We start from the raw sequence: 19,581 nt of genomic DNA, 5'->3' as shown, positions 1-19,581 counted from the left end.
TGTTGTGCGCACACGGGAGTGGGGGAATAAATAGCAACCAGGGTAGGGGACTTCGTTAGTAGAGGTGGCTCTGAAAGGAGCCTTTTTTTTGTAAAGGTGCTTCCATAGAAACAACTTTTTGGGTGGGGGGGGTTTATAAGTATTTTTGTGTTTTGTAGTTCAGCTCACATTCTTACAATAGGGTCTTCAGTGAAGCCTGTAGATTGGAAAGCAAAATATCATTGCCACTGGTTGACAAAGACATGCCATTTGCCTTGCAAAGGTGTATATATTGAGAACCAATGTTGTTATTCTCACAGGAGAACATCCCAGCAGCACTCAAGAAGTCACACATGCTTCTGTTGATATGACCCCTTCTGACCTCTGGCTGGTGACAACATTAATTGGAATAGCCCCATACTATTCTTGGTGGTATACATGAGAAAAGCACTGTGGCAGTGGGAAAAATGTGCTTCACTGCTTTCATCAACTTCTTCAGTTGAATGTACACATGTGAACAAGGCCTGGAACCCAAAAACAATGTTCAGTTGAAGAAGTGGCCACGCGTCGACATTCTGCAAGCACACCAATGAAACAGCACGCATTGACACTGCACCACATAGCCTCCACTCCCTCCAAATCGAAATTGCCACAAAAGCCTTTTTGGAGGCCATACAGGAACAGATCTTCCACAAAGGTATCACCTACTTTGAAAACTGTGCATCTTCCCATGTCTGCCAGCCGCACTGCACAAAGTAATGAAAAATACTATTGCCGCCCTTTCCTGTGACGCCCACCCTGAGCACCTGATTGGACAATCCCCACAGTCCCATTTCCATTGGCCAGCATGATGAGAAGTGCAGAATGTGGCACGTGCGCTTCCCCAAGTACCGCAAGGGCCGCACCCCATTAAAGCAGGAGCAGTCCTTCTTCGCTTTCCACACATTTTTGTCCATCACTAGCTCATCGGGTACTGTTAAATAGTTACACACGCATCCACCAATGGCATCCAAGACTTTACCTTACAACACTGTCACTTCTGTACAATGCTTCATAAGTACCGTTACACAATCAACCTCCAAGTGACATGTCATTGGAAAGCACGTCCAGTAGAAAGTTGAGTGAAAGCATGCAAGATGTGTGCAACCACATTCATCCACATGAGCACCCATCACCACAAAGTGGAGGTATGAATATTATTTCTGCGGAATGTGTTCAACTCCGTTATAAGTTGCTGTGCGCACCGTATGTGCCACTGAGCATCCGTTACATTCGCAAAATTATTACAGTTTTTTCTCCCATCCACTGCCATGGAGTGAGACTTCAATTGTATATGCTTGCAATGTTTCCATTTACCCATATCACCCATTATAATATCGAAACAGGAACTCTCTTCTTTCCTTCCGACAATAGTACAATTTTTGTTTTCTCACTAACCCATGTCCTACAGAAATCGTAAACATGTGGCACCAAAACCAGCACTGAATGTATATTAGCAACGTAAAGCAAAGTCCAAAAAGTTCATTGTCTCCACAGCTGTGGGTATCTCTAGGCTGCACTATTGCAACAGCCCCAGTCTAAATTTGCCTGCTTCTACTCTCCGCCCTCTGCAACTCCTTCAGAAGAGGACTGTGCACCTCGTCCTTGGCCTCAAGCCCAGGAATTATATCTCTCCGGGACTGAAATGTCTGCACTAGCTCCCAGTACCTGCGAGGACTAAGGTGAAAACCCTCTTCGTTATGCACAAGGCCTTCTGGGCCCTGGGGCTTCAATACCTGGAACTGTCACTTCCTAAATATGTCCATGCTAGAGCTCTTCCCTCATCTGCCTCCAACTCCCTCAGGGTCACTCGCTTCTGCAAGCAACAACTTGGTGGAGGATCTCTTTCTTTGGCTGGGGCCTTCCTCTGCAATAGCCTCCCTGCCTCCCTGAAACTTGAGGAGAACAATCGCTGGTTCCGGAAGCAACTCAAAATCTTTCTCGTTGCCTCTGCTTTTGCTCTTCCTCTCCCATGCTGAGTTACTGCCTGAAACTGATTCTGCAGTGGTTACCTGGCCACCCTCTGATCACGGCCCAAGGCCACTTCCCCCCAGCAGTTGCACTCCTGCATTGCTTTTCTGACAAACCCCTCACTTGGGGACTTTTTGCTGTATCCCTAACAGTTCTACCACCTCCTGATGTCTGCACTTATCCTTGTATTTGCCACCATCGGGCCGTATTTTTACTTCTTGTAATTTTTTCTTCTTCCCGTGTACTGCACTTTCTCCTCCGCCTCCCCATGCACTTGGGCGATCAGAGTGCCACCTGGCCTAGTAGGTTCTTTGTCTGTCTCTCCTCTGTTCCCCCTTCCTTTGCCTCGGTGCACCTTGCAAAACTAGTGTATAGGCGCATTACAAATGCCATATCATACAATTCCACAGCATATCATATCGTACACACATTGCATTCATAACAACAGGATGTCTGGTACTTACCTTGTACACTTCATATGTGTTTTTTTTCGCACTACCCCACTTACGACAAACATTTCAAAAATGATCGCACAAAAGCACCACTGAATGCATGTTACCAACTTCAAACAAGTACATACAGGATGCCCTCCCCTTACCTTGCACACTTCCACCATAGGATTCTGCACTTCTTTGTACAAAGAGACCTTCTGCCCCAGTTTTTGCTTAAACACCACAACCACAAACCTTATTGAGCAATGCCTTTGCCTCTACAATCCCATTCCAATGCTCCCATCCTGAAAATGGCCGGATGTGGCATGTGTAATCCTGAATCTACCGCAGAATCCACTAGGTTTTTCTGCTAGGAAGGGGAGGGGGGTTAGTGTGAAACAGGGTACGGGTTTGGGTATTTAATGCTGTTTCTGAAAAGATATATATTTTTATTTTATTTTTATGTTCTGTTTTTGGTATGCATGTGTGTTGTGATCTTGATGGTCGTGTAGATGAAGATACCTCTGTCTCCAAGTACCACACTGGTAAGAATAATATCACTACCAATGCAATTCTTGAGGCCACAGGTGTGGAGTGCCATCAAGCTGGAACCAGGAACACCGGAAGGACCCCCTGACCACTGTAAGGCAATGAATGATTAGGGCAGACAGTCACAATGATCACAATACAATATGTCGGAAGAAGCTAAAGGGCTTAACCAAATGTGCTGGTCAGGATGCCTCAAAGGGGTAGGGGAAAACAGAAGGGTCCTTGTGGGCACTCTTGATGGAGAACACCTGTAGGTCAGGTAGCCAGTGGATGATCTGTAAACAATCCGTTAACAGTCCAGGGTCGAAAGCCAAGAAAACAATTGCCAAGGTCCAATATCCAAAGTTCAAAAAGTTTGTGCAAAGCCAAAGGTCGTGATGCCTGGAGATTAAAGTTCGCCTGAGCTGGAGGAAGAAACCAAAAGCAATCCGTACAACGTTCCGTGGTCGAAGAAATAAGAATCCTTAGAGATCAAAGTTCGCCTGAGCTGTAGGAAGAAACCAAAAGCAATCCGTACAACGTTCCGTGGTCGAAGAAATCAGAATCCTTAGCAAGATCCAAAAACGCCATGCAGCACTCCGAAAAGCAGCTGTGAAGCGTTTGTTCCGCGTTTCCCCTGTCCTTTTGACTGCGTGGAATTGAGCACGTGATGCAGTCATGAGGGAAACGCGGAGCCGCGTCACGTGACCCTCGACGCTGCACGGGGAGTCTGCCGGCGATTGGCCACCTGTTGCCGGCGTTTGGTCACCTGATCGGAAGCACTTTGTGCGTTGGATCGTAGTCTCTGGGCGCCCGTGGACGGGCGCCGTCCCGGAGAGAAGCGCCATGGCAGATTCCAATGCAGGAAAGGTCGTAGCTGTCCCTGGTAATTCAGTTGCTGAGTGCAGTGAGAGTCATGGGGAACACGGCGGATGAAGCGTGCAGGGTTAGGGGTGGCGGATGAGAGTTTGGAAGGCTGTCTGGCAATGGTGTGGGAGGGAGGAGGCGTGACAGAGTCCCCCCCCAACGGCCCATGACCCCCCTGGGCTGAAAGGATGGTCCTGATGAAACCCAAGAGCGATCCTCAGGACCATACCCCAGCCAGTCCACCAGGTACTGTAACCGACCCCTACAGAGACGGGAACCCAAGATGGCACTGACCTCAAACACGTCAGGGGATGACACCGAAACAGGAGCAGGCGGGGTAATGATGCGGGAAGGAGCAGGGCAGGGTTTGAGCAAGGAAGAGTGAAACACTGGGTGGATCCACCACGAGGCGGGAACGGAGAGGCAAAAAGCCACCGGGTTAATGACTTTGGAGATCCGGTAAGGACCGACAAAGCGAGGGAGCAGCTTACGGGAACCAGGAATATGTAAATTCCGGGAAGACAACCACACCCGATCCCACACCCGATACTCCGGAGCAACCAACCGTTTCTTGTCGGCCGCTTTCTTCATGGAGACTTGAGATTCCCGCAAATGGACAAGGGTTTGGGCGTGAACAGCGACTAGATCGCGGGCACAAGCATTAGCAGCAGGGGTGGCCGTAGGTGTGAAATCCGGGAGAGGAAGGGCACGAGGATGCTGGCCATAAAGGGAATAGAAAGCGGAGAAGCCAGTTGAAGGATGTAGAGCGTTGTTATAGGCGAATTCCGCCATGTGCAAGAGATTTAGCCATGTGTCCTGATATTGGAGGGTAAGGCATCGTAAGTACTGTTCTAGGGATTGGTTCACCCTTTCTGTCTGACCATCACTCTCTGGGTGGTAAGCGGAAGAGAAATGCACATCAATGCCCAGCAACTTGGTCAAAGCCCGCCAAAAACGAGAAGTGAAATGGGTACCCTGCTCAGACACTATGACCTGTGGAGAGCCAAAGAGACAGAAGATGGATTTGAAAAACAACCGGGCCAGTGCTGGTGCCGTGGGAATCCCCGTGCAGGGCATGAAAAGGGCCATCTTGGTATAAGAGTCCACCACCACCCAAATGGTGTCGTACCCCTGTACGCGGGGTAAGTCCGTAATCAGGTCCATCGAAACCGTGTGCCATGGCTTCGGGGGTTTGGGTAGTGGCTGAAGTAGACCTAGAGGGCGACCCCTGCGGGATTTACATTGGGCACAAACTGAGCAGGTATTCACGTAACTCTCTACATCCCGTCTCATCGATGGCCACCAACACCACCGTTTCAATAGATCCAGAGTACGGCGTTGTCCCGGATGACCATTGATCGCAGCATCATGCGACCAGTTCAGAGCCTGGGTGCGCGTGTCACTTGTGGGCAAGAATAGTTTCCCATGTATAAACGGCAAACCGACCTGAACTATAAGGTCCCATTCACTGACTGCATGACTATTGTGAACAACCCAGTGGCGTATGGTGGTTAGCATGGACGGTGAGGGTGTGCAGGCACAGATAACATGGCCTTCTTCTAGCAAGGTATCTGGGAACAAAGGAAGGGATTCCCCCCCTGGGGAGCGGGACAGAGCATCTGCTTTACCATGAACCACCCCTGGTCGATGCTTGATTACAAAATCGTATGCAACAAAAAACAGATGCCAGTGTACTTGGCGGCTATTCATGCATTTCAGGGAAGCCAGATCTTGTAGATTCTTGTGGTCTGAATAAACGGTGATTTGGTGCTTAGTCCCTAGAAGATGATGCCGCCATGTCTGCATAGCGTCCTTAATGGCCAATAGTTCCTTCTCCGTCACGGTATAGTGCACTTCGGATGAAGTGAACTTCCGTGAATGGAAGGCCACAGGGTGCAGTCGACCCGTGGTAGGGCAGGTTTGAGAGAGAACTGCACCTAATGCAAACAATGAAGCATCTGCTTCCAAAACAAAAGGGCGTTCAGGATCGGGATGCTGAAGAACAGGAGCAGTGGTGAATCTCGCCTTCAAGGTATCAAACGCCATTTGATGTTCCAGTGTCCAGTGATAATGGACCAGAGGGCTGGTTAGTGCAGTCAACAGGGCAACAATGGAGGAGAAACCAGTGATAAAACGCCGGTAGAAATTCGCGAAACCAAGGAAAGACTGCAGCTGTTTGAGTGTAACTGGGACGGGCCAGTCTGTGATAGTGCGGACCTTAGATTGGTTCATGGAGAGACCCCCGGGTGTTATATGGAATCCTAGGAACTCAACTTCGGTGGTGTGAAACAGGCATTTTTCTGGTTTAGCAAAGAGTGCATTCTTTTTGAGGCGGGACAGGACTTCTCTGACGTGAATGACATGCTCTTCCAGAGTGGGGGAGAAGATCAGGATATCGTCTAGATAGACCACCACATATACATCTAGAATATCACTGAACACGTCGTTTATGAAATGTTGGAAGGTGGCTGGGGCTTTGCAAAGCCCAAACGGCATCACCGTATATTCATATAATCCTTGTCGGGAGCAGAACGCCGTCTTCCACTCGTCCCCTTCTCGCATACGGATCAGATTGTAAGCCCCATCTAAGTCTAGTTTTGTGTAGACAGATGCGTGAGACAATCTGTCCAGTAACGTAGAAATGAGCGGGTTGGGGTATCTTTTCTTAATGGTGATGGAATTTTGCCGCCGATAATCGACGCAAGGGCGTAGGTCACCCTCTTACTTCGGAACAAAGAAAATCGGGCTTGCTGCTGGGGAAGAGGAGGGGCGGATGTGACCTAACCGTAAGGCCTGTTGGATGTAATCCTTCAGGGCCTGTTCTTCTGATTGGGACAGTGAATATATGCGGCCCCTCGGTACCAGAGCTCCCTGTATTAAGTCGATGGGGCAGTCATACGGCCTGTGAGGCGGTAGGCCCTCTGCTGAGGCTTTATCAAACACCATGTGGAAGTCCTGGTATACTGAGGGTATCCCGGCTGTGACAGCCCCAACCGTATGTGATAAAGTGGCAGTGGTTGTGGGCCACCATCTTCCAAGATTAGAGAAGCCACGGCTCCTAGAACGCTTGCGGGACTGGACAAAGATTCCGACTCCACCAGGCAAAAATGCTGACAGACCTTGGATTCGCAGAACATATGTCCGGTACTCCAGTTAATCAGAGGGTTGTGTTGTTTCAGCCACGGTATCCCAAGGATGATCCCGAACTGAGGGGTAGTGATCAGATCAAAGGTTAATGTTTCTCTGTGGGTACCTTGGATTACGACTTCCAAAGGAGCAGTCTGTTGCTTGATGGGGCCGGAAGCGAGGGAAGTACCGTCTACGGCCTGTACTGGTTCAGGACGCTTTTTGGTGATCAATGGTAGGTTGAGTTGCTGGGCCAGTGTGATGTCAATAAAACAGCCAGTGGCACCTGAATCGATAACAATGTGAACCGAATGCATGCGTTCCCGGGATGGGATCAGCATAGCCTGGACCACCACTAGTTTAATGGGACCAAAAGCGATATCAGAGGGGGTTAGTGGAATGATCGCCTGTACCCCCGATCTCAAGGGCGAGCCTTCTGAAAACCCGGATTTTTGTTCTTGGGTCGGCGAGGACATTCTTTTATGTAGTGGCCGCTGATGCCGCAGTAGAAGCAAGCATTGTCAGCACGTCTACGTTCCCGTTCAGTATGGGTAATGGGGCTACGGATCCCGCCTACTTGCATGGGTTCTGGGGTTTGGTCGGTTGAGGGGGAAGGGTGATGACCGGAAAGACCTGCTTCTGCCCTCCGCTCAGTCCTTCGGGCATCCACCTGTAGGGCCAGATCAACTAGGTCTGAATAGGTAGCAGGAAGGGATGGCACGACTGAGAGGGCATCCTTCATGGTGCTACTCAGACCTCTATAGAATACAACCGCCTTTTTGTTTTCAGGCCAAGACGTCTCCGCAGACAGCTGGTTAAAGCGGGTTATATACTCTGTAAGCGTTTGTCTGCCCTGAGTGAGGTCCAAAAGCTCCAAGTCCTGGGATTGCGCCCTATATCTGGTGTCGAAGACTTTTGCCATTTCATTAACCAAGAGGTCGAAATTGTATAGGGCAGGATGGTCGCTCTCTAACAAAGGGTTCACCCACGTGGCTGCCACTCCTGACAGATGCGAGAGTAGAAAAGCTGCCTTAGTGGCGGAATCAGGAAATGCCAAGGGCCGGCACAAGAAATGGAGTTTGCACTGATTTAAGAAAGTGCGATATTTCCTAGGGTCTCCATTGAACCTTTCCGGGGCTGCCAGGGGAATGGGGCTAGGGAGGAGCACGAGGAGCTGCGGGAGGAACAGGGTTCTGGGGGGCAGCGTCCCCAAATTCGGCATCAGCGGGCAAAGGATGTTGGACGCTGTGTAAGGCGTCCAATCTATGGTGAATCGCGGTGGTAGCTGTGGCCATATCAGTCCTAAGGGCTGCGACTGCTTGCATTAAAGCGGTCACTGGGTCCCCGGCAGAAGTATCCATCTGGACGACCAAAAGGCTTCACAATCTGTTGTGATATTGATGGTCGTGTAGAGAAGATACCTCTGTCCCCAAGTACCACACTGGTAAGAACAATATCACTATCAATGCAATTCTTGAGGCCACAGGTGTGGAGTGCCGTCAAGCTGGAACCAGGAACACCGGAAGGACCCCCTGACCACTGTAAGGCAATGAATGATTAGGGCAGACAGTCACAATGATCACAATACAATATGATGGAAGAAGTTAAAGGGCTTACCCAAATGTGCTGGTCAGGATGCCTCAAAGGGGTAGGGGAAAACAGAAGGGTCCTTGTGGGCACTCTTGATGGAGAACACCTGTAGGTCAGGTAGCCAGTGGATGATCCGTAAACAATCCGTTAACAGTCCAGGGTCGAAAGCCAAGAAAACAATTGCCAAGGTCCAATATCCAAAGTTCAAAAAGTTTGTGCAAAGCCAAAGGTTGTGATGCCTGGAGATCAAAGTTCGCCTGAGCTGGAGGAAGAAACCAAAAGCAATCCGTACAACGTTCCGTGGTCGAAGAAATCAGAATCCTTAGAGATCAAAGTTCGCCTGAGCTGTAGGAAGAAACCAAAAGCAACCCGTACAACGTTCCGTGGTCGAAGAAATCAGAATCCTTAGCGAGATCCAAAAACACCATGCAGCACTCCAAAAAGCAGCTGTGAAGCGTTTGTTCCGCGTTTCCCCTGTCCTTTTGACTGCATTGAATTGAGCACGTGATGCAGTCACAAGGGAAACGCGGAGCCGCGTCACGTGACCCTCGACGCTACACGGGGAGTCTGCCGGCGATTGGCCGCCTTTTGCCGGCGTTTGGTCACCTGATCGGAAGCAATCAGTGCATTAGATCGTAGTCTCCAGGCACCCGTGGACGAGCGCCGTCCCGGAGAGAAGCGCCATGGCAGATTCCAATGAAGGAAAGGTCGTAGCCGTCCCTGGTAATTCAGTTGCTGAGTGCGGTGAGAGTCATGGGGAACATGCCGGATGAAGCGTGCAGGGTTAGGGGTGGCGGATGTGAGTGTAACGCTCACCTGATTCCCACGGAGGCGCCGACCTGTTCTGGACTGTTTTGGCCTCTTCTAAGGTGATGCGCAGGACTCGGAAGACGGACTGGACTGGACCCCCAAACCTCGCCTGTCTGGCCCGTAGAAGAATCCTTCTGTAGATGGAAAAGGGGATTAACTGTCTGCTGGATAATGTGTCGGATTCCCCCCTTCCCCCTCGAACCCCCTCCGCGATTCCCTGTAGAGGCTCACCTTAGAGTCTGAAAGGACGAGCTCTCCATCCTGCTTCCGATGCAGGGGCGTGTTAATTTCCAGTTACTTCACTGGATCTCGGGTTTGGTGAGTTTTCCGATATGAGGCCGTAGTATTCAGTTGCAAAAGTTCAAGCCTTAATTGTCCGTGTCCTTTTCTCTATTTCAGATGCAGGATGAAGAATCCGCGTTGAGGAATGGATTCGCCGAAGGTAAACTCTGGTGAGTCTTTTTGATGGATGGTTCCCTTAGTGATCTTGATTTCACCCACTAATGCGTGTGTCTTTTTCCCCTTAGGGGCCGGGGTATGGAAGTGCCAAAGAAGCGGCACCGACCCGAGGTGAGGAAAGATTGTCCCAACAATAATCAGGTAAGTCTTAAGGTGGAAGAATCAGGCCTTTCCTCAATCTATTCCTTCGCTCACCTTTGTTTTGTCTCTTTTTCTCCTTAGGCGCTGAAAGGCGACGGATGGTGCCAATGGTCGCTGAAGAGCCCGAGGGCGCCTCGTGAAGGTGAGTGGAACGCGGCGCTGCAGCGAGCGATGCGATGCGCTTCTAAAAATAACGTCTTTTCTCAGGATTGTCGGAGTGATGGTTCCGGACTCCGGATGGAGGTAGGTAAAGTTCAATTATTCACCTTTCTCTCCTTTCCTTCCTTTTCAGGTGTTCCAGGTTGCAGGCGGGCGTGGCTGGAGCCAGGATGCAGGAGCAGACACGGTGAGCGTCCAGCTGCTAGATGCAGAACAACGCGAAGCGTGCGCTGCTGTCTGGACGTGGTTTAAATAGCCCCCTCAAAGTAGTTCCAGGTAAGTATTCTTCCCCAGCCACGCCCGAGTGGTAAAATAGTCCCATAGGTAAAATAGTCCCTTTCAGACCAAAAGGAGGTCTGGATCCGGCAGCATGGTCTGCATCAGGTAAGTCCATCCAAGCGCTCCCATAATGAGCCTGGCGCCTATGGTGCCAGGACTGATGCCTTCTATGAGCCTGGCGCCAAAGGCGCCAGGACAATGTCCAAAGAGCCCCTATAAGGGGTTGCTGGGTCCCTCCCTGGGGACATGATGTCTGCTTTCGGGGACACTGGTCCTGAACTGGCTTCCCGGGAGTAGGCATCATGACAGTGAGTTTGGAACGCTGTCTGGCAATGGTGTGGCAGGGAGGAGGCGTGACAACGTGCTTGCATACATTTTTTTTTATCTCTTTCGATGAGTTTCTATTTGCTTCTCCTCCTGACATTTCTACCGACTGAAGGTGAACACTTCTTTTACATTTCTAGAGGATTCTTTGCAACGCTTTGTGCACAGTGGCAAACAAAACAGCATTGTCAATGGAGGTCACAAAAATGTCATTTCCTTGGAACCACTGGAAATCTTGCTTGTTAATGCTGTCATAGTCAGTGCAGAACATCCCAGCATTGCACATAAAGTCACACATGCTTCTATTTATGAAACACCTCTTGACCTCTGGCTGTGGACAAATTACACTGGCATGGTCCCATGCTCCTCTTGGTGGTATGGCTGAGAAAATCATCTTGGCAGTGGGAAAAATCTGCATCACTGCTGTCATCAACTTCTTGAGGTGACAGAGGAACCGTGAGCACGACATGTACCCCAAATGTAGTGCTCCATAATACACGACTACAATATCAACAGTACCGACAGAGGCCACACATGTACAAAGGAAAACCATGGCACCGAAACCCCACTCATAGACTGGGACCCAAAAAGCCTCCACTCCTTCCAACTGAAAGTTAGCAGCAAAGCCTCTTTCCACGGCATACCTGTGCAGATCTTGCACAAAGGTATCACCTACGATCAACACTCTGCGTCTCTCCATCTCTACCAACCTCACTGCATCGAGTTTTTGGGAATAATATCACCACCCCTTCCTGTCAACCACATCCTCGACACCTGAATGGGTAAATCCGACAGTTCCATGTCCATGCCCACCATCCTTAAAAGGGCTGGATATGGCATGTGCGCTTTCCCAGCTACAGTGAGGGCCGCCCCCAGTGAAGCAGAGACAATCCTTTTCCCCTTTCCACTCCAGCCACGCATGCAAGGCGTATGGCCCTCACCACAGGGAACACACCATAGTACACGCTATGTTTAAATGCTCATATCATGTGCACTGCACTCCCCATCTGCAATTCAGCCTGCCAGCTTTCACCCTGGCCACATATTTGCACGCATGGCTGCCTAACGTTGCGTTGGGTGTGCTGAACGGTATGTAGGAGGATGTGTACATTGGCTATATTTTACATGTGTGCTGATGAGCACGTCCTTTCATGCAGCAATATCTTAAAGCACTTCCTAAAGCAAGGGTCTTATAAGGGCCTAACCATACCAAACGGAAATGGTGACATGTGGCTCCCTATTGTGGAATAGGGGCAATTATGTACACCATATGCTAATGTACGCAGAGCAGCTCACTTCTGCTGTTCTACCAAGTCTACAATGTCCTCCACAACCATTGTGTAGAAGTTACCAACTTCAAATGCATGCAGATTGACAACTGCTTGGCTGCATTACGTTGTGGTGGCTGTGACGAAGGCCTAGGCTGTTGGGTGCAACAGTATAGGCCATGACCACACCCACCGCAACATAACAGAGCCATGCAGGCAGACATGTAGGCATGTGCCAGAATTCAGAAAGGCAACATAGGCACCAGCACTTCTAAGCAACCGCTGCGCCATAAAGCAGGGATGCAAGCACACATGTTCCACTTACCATAATGCACAAACATACCACAGTGTTTGGCACCGCTACCCACTTCCATTCAGAAAGCATTGTAATAATGCCAACCAAACAACACAATCTTCACACATTGGTCCTGCTTTCAACACGTGGGAGTACGGGCATAGAAGCAATACTGCATAGTGCACTGCAACACTTACTAATGTACGCAATGCAGACTACCAAAGCACATATAAGAACCAGTTTAACCGTAACCTCTTCTATATGTAGACTTCCAATAGTGCACCCAGTGGACACACTGCACAACTGCTCACTGCAGCATCTCCACCCATACACGGACAACTGTAGGATGTACTAACAATCACCACACCCAATGTCAGGAATAAGGGCTGGTGCCGCCGGGGAGTAACTAAGTTTGCTTATTAAAGCACTTGTAAAGAGAACTACATTTCCCAGCATTCCGTGGAGGGCCTTTAGTTCAGCGCAAGTTGCCGCGCGTTGCCAGCTGCAAGTAATGAAGGGCAGCATAAAGCCAACACGCTCGCAACTGCAGGTGTGGCTTATTTTGTGTTCCTGGATGGGTGCGGTCAGAGCGAGACGTGAGCAAAGCTTTCCTTACAGCCCGTAAGACTTTGGAGCAAGATGAAACGGGCGGACTGGCTGGCAGTTTGTACAGCGTTTTCTTCAGACTCTGAGTGACTCCGTGGGGCCGCTCGGAGCTCAGATAAGTAATGGGTACATTACGCTGGTAAATACTGGGAGCAGGAGGAATGCGGGCGGGCTGGCTGACATTGGTTACGGCATTTTCTTCAAACTCCGAGTGGTCCCCTGGGGCCGCTCGGAGCTCAGATAAGTACTGGGCACATTACGAGTTACAGCAAAGTGGGTGTTTTCAGTAAATCCTTGTTAAGGACTGCGATGCTTAATACTTGTGTGTTTAAAGGCACACGGCAGAGTGCGGACCATGTTTAGGGTTGCTAAATCAGCAACATACAGTACAGGACATTCAGGGTTAGGGGCTGTTTAGGCACAACAGTGATCTGTGTCCCTGTCTGGGCATGTACATTATGGCTATATGTGTTCAGTGTTGCTTCCGCTTGCCCAACGGGCCATTTGTCATGTATTTCATGTATGGAATCTAATTCCATTGTTGGTGTTCATTTATGCTTGCTATATGTTTATCTTGTTACATGTTCACACGTATTAAGGTGTGTTTATACGATTTAGAGGTAGGCTGGAGGCAAGATTAATAGCGCATACCCTATGTGTTTGGTTTAGTAAAAGAACTAGATAAGGAGGTTTTTTCCCTGTGCTTCCCCTTGTCCTATCCACCTTAGGAGTTCCCTAACCCTCTATCCGGTGTTCCTACTTCCCTACCCTATCCACAACCTCTTCCTAACTCCTCTTCCCCCCATTGGCTGCCACGTGGTGTCCTGTGTCTATAATCAGGCGCCTGTGCCAACCACGGGTGGAGGGTCGAATTCATTCGGCATCTGTGGTTCGGGGGAGAGTGTCGATTCCTCTCCTCCATTATTGTGTGCATACTGACACCCATGCAGCCAACAATGTGTGCAATGCAGGCAAACCACACACACAAAGCAACAATGTGGCACCTAATTGCAACCAGTGGACATACCTTTTCAACCATTGGACATATTTTTCGGTGCAAGGGCTCCAGCCATGCATGGAAGGGGCTATGGACTTACCACACACAACACACCATAGTACACGCTATGTTTAAATGTTCATGTCATGTGGAAAGCACTTCCCTTCTGCATTTCAGCCTGCCACCACTCATCACAGAAAGAGATCGCCACTGGAGCTGTCATGCCATAACGAAGGCTGCCCGCAATCACCTCACAAGGATGTGCCTGATGAGATAGTTGTGAATTGGCGTAGTATCCATGGATACCGCTGGTACACCACGGTCTTCTTCTAATGAGATATATCACATGAAGCACTCCTCACTCCCCCACCCTTTCCATCCCTTCTTCCCACCACCAGATGCCGTAAACTATGTTTTGCAGACGCTTTCGCCACCACATTGTCCTCGGATACAACATTCCACCGTTATCGAAAACTATTGACGCACATCACGTCACCGCACACTGCAGTGCAAGCAAAATTTTGACCGTGCAGGGAACAGGTAAATGGGATGCCGGAGCAGAGCCAGATATTACTAATTTTAGTGGCCACACTGTTACATACAAGAGGCCCAGCCATGCACACAATGCCTTAGGGGCTTGGCACACACACCACAACACTATCCTTCAATACACCATGGCAGCGTTTCCCAAAAAGTTTGACGCACAGCACGGTTCCCTCCAGACAACCACCGGCCGTGTCCAATGTTCACCGACATCACAGCGTACTGCAAGCCAATGAGACTTCTGTCCGCAGAGCAAACAGGGAAATGGGTCCGCACAGCAGACCCAGATATCTCTAATTTTTTGAGACGTACATTTCAGTTCTTTGGAACAAAAGTATTGGTCAGATTTCCACGAAACACACAAAAGCACGCTTTCTGACCCAAGACACCTCCCCTATTGCAAAATTTTTGAAAATCCGTCCAGCCATTCTCCCTGTAGCTGTGCGCAAAGTTTTTTGCCATTCAGTCTATGGAAAAAAAAAGAAAATTGGGACCCCCCGTATAACTTGTCCCCCCTGCACGAAACCTCACCAAACTTGCCGAAAAAATTCAGAGCGGGCCATGTACTTTTTTTGCATAGTTTGGTGAGGATTCGTCCAGGGGAGCGAAGTTATAAGTTGCCGAAAAAGTGGTCTTTCTATGAGTTTAGCAACTTAACCATAACTACACGGCTGCTACCGCGGGCCGTGTAATTTATGGACATCTCTAATTGCTAAGTCAAACCTAGGGAATAATCCCCCCTTGTTTGTCACCTTTGTTGACTATAGCTTAGCTATCGACAAGGTTGGCATATCTCACCTTTGGAGTAAATTAATAAAGTGGGGAATTCCTACAGGATTACTTAAACTGGTATACTTATTTAATAATAACACCACTGTGCAAATGCATTTAGATAGCCCTGGGAACCTATCAGAATCTATAACTACTAATGTGGGTTTGAAGCAGGAGTTTGTTCTTGCACTCTTGTTGTTTAACTAAAATGTAGCTGATATGCCCAGTGAATTATCACAGGTATGCATCTTTCCCACTAAGATAGCTGGTCGGCATATCCCATAGTTGGGCTATGCAGATAACATTATACTATTAGATCACACTAGTGTGGGAATGAAGCTTGGCTTGAGGTGTATTTGTATTTTGTATTTGTTTATTTATAACGTGCATACCATCAGGCCTGGAGGCATCAGGGTGCAATTTGTAAAAGGTTACAATAATGCAAATATACAGACATAAAAATTACATTAACAGATTACCAGAAAAGTTTCTATATACATAAAATTACAGTGCCGCTAAAGGCTTGACAGTGGATATACTCCTAGGGTGTGCAGAGAATAGTAAGGAGGTCAGCGGGCCAAGTATGTAGGGCAAGGGCGCAGAACATGTTTTAGTGCTGGTGGAAGAGTCAGTATTTGGTTTTGTTCTTGAATGTGTTGAATGAGTCTTCAGATCTGATTGTTGTGGGGAGGGAGTTCCATGGCTTAGAGGCTAGGACAGGCAAACTAGTGCCACCCGCTTTTTGAATTTTAAACCTAGGGATCGAAAGGCAATGGGTCTGGGCAGTTCTCAGAGGTCGGGAGGTCGAGTGGCGAGATAGCCGACTGCAGTGGTAGATGTGGGCCTTGTTAGCAAATCATTTGTGCGTGAGGGCAAGTGTTTTTAGTGAGATTCTCTGCTTGACAGGTAGCCATTTTAGGTTAGTTCTCGATTCTGAGATGTGATGGTTACGGGGGATGTTTAGGGCAGCTTGAATGGCATTGTTCTGGGTTGTTTGAAGTTTGTTCAAGTTCTCTTGGCTGGTACCTAGGTAAAGAGCACTACAATAATCAATTTTGGCCATAATGAGAGTTCTCGCTAGTGTGACACTGTTAGGGGTGGTAAGAAACAGTCTGCAAGCTGCAATAAGTTTGCATGTGTATGCAGATACAGATCTGCCTGTATTTATTTTTCGAGATAGGGATAAGGTGGCGTCAAGGTAAAAACCTAACGTTTTGGTGTCTTTCGAGACTCGTATGGTATTACCGTCTATGGTGAATGACTGATAGGATGGCTCTAATTTGCTCAGGCGTTGCGAGGTACCCAAGATAAGGAGCTCCGGCTTATCGTCCTTTAGGCATAACTGGTGTTGGGCCATCCAGGCTTGGATGACCAAGTAGACGTCGTTGAGGGCCTTGGTGTCAGCAAGATAATCACCTGTGATGGGAATGAGTATCTGGGTGTCGTCCGCATAGTTGGTGTAGGAGACACCCAGATAGTCAAGCACATCAAAGAGTGGTTTCGTGAAAATGTTATAAAGTGTAGGTGACACGCAAGATCCCTGAGGTACGCTGCAATGAATTGGGGAGGGGTCTGCGGCTGCAGATGGGACAAAGACCCTCATAGATCTATTGCTCAAAAAGGATTTGATCCAGGCAGCATCAGAGGATGAGAAGTTGGCTGCTAGTGGAGGTGCCTGCATAGGATCTGGTGGTTGACCAGATCAAATGCGGCAGAGAGGTCGATGAGAAGTAGCATTGCTAGTTTATCCTTATCCTTCAATACCTCAATTTGGGTTTTTAGGTCTATTAAAGCAGTTTCCGTCCTGTGTCTGGGACAAAATCCCGATTGTCGTAGACCTAGCAAATTGTTAGATTCCAAGTAGTCTTGGATCTGAAGGTATGCAGCACGGTCTAATATCTTAAGCAAAAACAGTACTGTGGTGATAGGTCGGAAGTTAGTAGGTAGGGGCGTGGCTAACTAGCCATGGACTAGGAAGTGCTTTGTGCTGAGCTCCTGTGGATCCGACATCTATCCGACGAATTATGCTTGAAAACTGACACAAGTGCCTGGAAATTGAAAAGACAAGCGTCAGAACATATGCACTACAGAAATCCTGAAGAGTGAGTCATTCATGCCAGCGGATTGAAAGATAAACAAACTTTGGTGGGAACAGCCGTTTGGATATTTTGTTGCCAGGATGGCGGAGAACAAAGGAAGGGTTTGCGCAGTCTGAGAGTGAAACAAAACCTTCGACTGCACGGAGCGGGATGCAGATGGCTGCCAAGGATTAAACATTGCCCTCCTGCGTGGAACCGTGCTGGTAGATCAGCGCTCCCGGGTCTGAATAATTGTAGCGGTTGGAGATTGCTACAGAGATAATAAACAAGCTCCGGAACCCGAGGCAGCTCTCGACCGTGTACATGAGCAGCTGGATCCCGCCGTATCGAAAGAAGTGAGAAGATGCCGGCCGCCAGCGGCCAGCATCAAGATTATCCCTAAATGCCGAAACGACGAGATCTCGCTCCTGAGATGTGATACATGTATCACGAGCGAATGGAAATAATAACTGTGGGCGTGGAATGCAACCGCGGTTCCCAGCCGCTCGTGAAGGCTGCAGGCCTGAAAGTTTGTAACGATAGGATCGGGCAGCGGCAGTGGTACATTGACTGAGAGCTGTGGGAGTCTGTGGGCAGTGAAACCCTGAGTGCAGCTGATGTCAGCCGACTGCATTGGCATGAGGCACACAACGCGGTCTCCCGAAATGAAGGAAAACAGTGGGTGGTACCAAATCCAACACACGAACTAAAGGAAAGGCGCGTACGGGAGCGGTTTGCCCCTTGCTGGTGCAGCTAAAGGCCCCAGTCTCGGCAGGAGCACACCAGGCGTGTGTGCAAGAGTAACCGTGCCCTGCAACACGTTAAGATGTTCTTACGGCGAACATGCACTATGACCCGCGGCGCTGGTAGGAAGCGCCTGGGTGGGCGTCGCCTGCCAAGGACACCGTGATCAGGCCCCGCTGAGCCAACTTACACAAGGAGGGCTGCCGTTGCACGATCAGCTCAGAAACAGGCCCGTGAGTGCTCATTAATATATGAGCAAGCTGGAAGGTACATAAAGCGCATAGCAAGTGACTGTGAACAAAAATCCGACGTGCGCATAATATAATAATTACAGGGACCAACCTAGGAGGCTGCAGGCGACCTGTGAAGCAAAGTAATATTATACGCCCTAATGTTGTACAAGGTGGCTACATAAGGAAAACCAACAGGCAATAAGTGAGTCTACTTACCATAACTTTGGAGTGCCACCCAACTCTGCTCATGTTACATGTGCCCAGGCAACATGACCACAGAAGGAGGAGTTAATAGGAACATGTGCCACTAAAAGTTGTATGTGAAAATAAAACGTGGGAGGACACAATCTATCCGAAAAACAATTTCATGCGCCATAACCAGTGAACTGAATGAACAGGCCCCAATGGAAGCGCCATTGCGCCTCTGGTAACAATGAGGGACGAATAATGGGAGCCGTTCGTACTATGGAGGGCTGGGATGACCAGTGGGCCTATGAGAAGCACAAGAAGTGAACAGTGGTCGTCACCAAGCAAAGCAAGGCATGCAAAGTGGGCTCAAGCGGCCGGGGACATAGTCGGTGGTGCGTTGCACGTAAGGAGCCTGGAGGCTGGGTGACTACACCAAGGGTTGGCGTGGTCTCTAGGACGCAGTGAGACGTTTGATACGTGGGAGGGCACAACCCACTCTGAACTTGGAGCTCAGCATACATAAGCTAACGCCAGGGCTCCTCTAGGACGGCTGCCCCATACCCGGGGAGGTACACTGGTGCCGAGCTTATATAGAAAAGCAGGATTGCACATCTGAGGCCAGTCAACCTCGGGTGCATAACTGAGGCTGCAAGATAACGGGTCGAGGGGCTGTGAGTAAAAACAAGAATAAGCAATCCACGATGGAAGCATTCGCCAAAACACAACAATCTCCAGCGGTCATAACGCCGCTGTGTTCTGGTTCGGGGCGTACGTATTGACCGGTAAAATACCGGTACCGGTAAACCCTTACCGCCTACCGTGTAATGAGGCCCTATGACTTTACCTCGCCTGAAATGATAGCAGAGATCACGCAAATAGAGTACAAGGCTAGGGCCCTTTCGGACCACTCGCCTTTGATTCTTGAATGGTAATACTGCCCCCCGAGAGCGAGGATCCCAACATGGCGTCTACGAGCGGAAGCGCTGAGAGACCCCTTCTTTAGGGAGGACTTGAGGGAGGAGATTGTGAATTATTTTGAAACAAACACTGGGAGTGTGGACTCGGCGGGAACACTATGGGAGGCCTTTAAAGTAGTGATGAGGGGAGTAGCCATAGCAAAATACAGGAGCCTACAAGGTGGGATTCTAGCTGAC

Source organism: Ambystoma mexicanum, chromosome 7p, assembly GCF_040938575.1.
Source record: "Ambystoma mexicanum isolate Mex_15411 chromosome 7p, UKY_AmexF1_1, whole genome shotgun sequence".
In the NCBI taxonomy this organism is placed as follows: Eukaryota; Metazoa; Chordata; class Amphibia; order Caudata; family Ambystomatidae; genus Ambystoma; species Ambystoma mexicanum.
The sequence above is the reverse complement of the archived record's forward strand: the minus strand, read 5'-3'. Positions refer to the sequence as shown.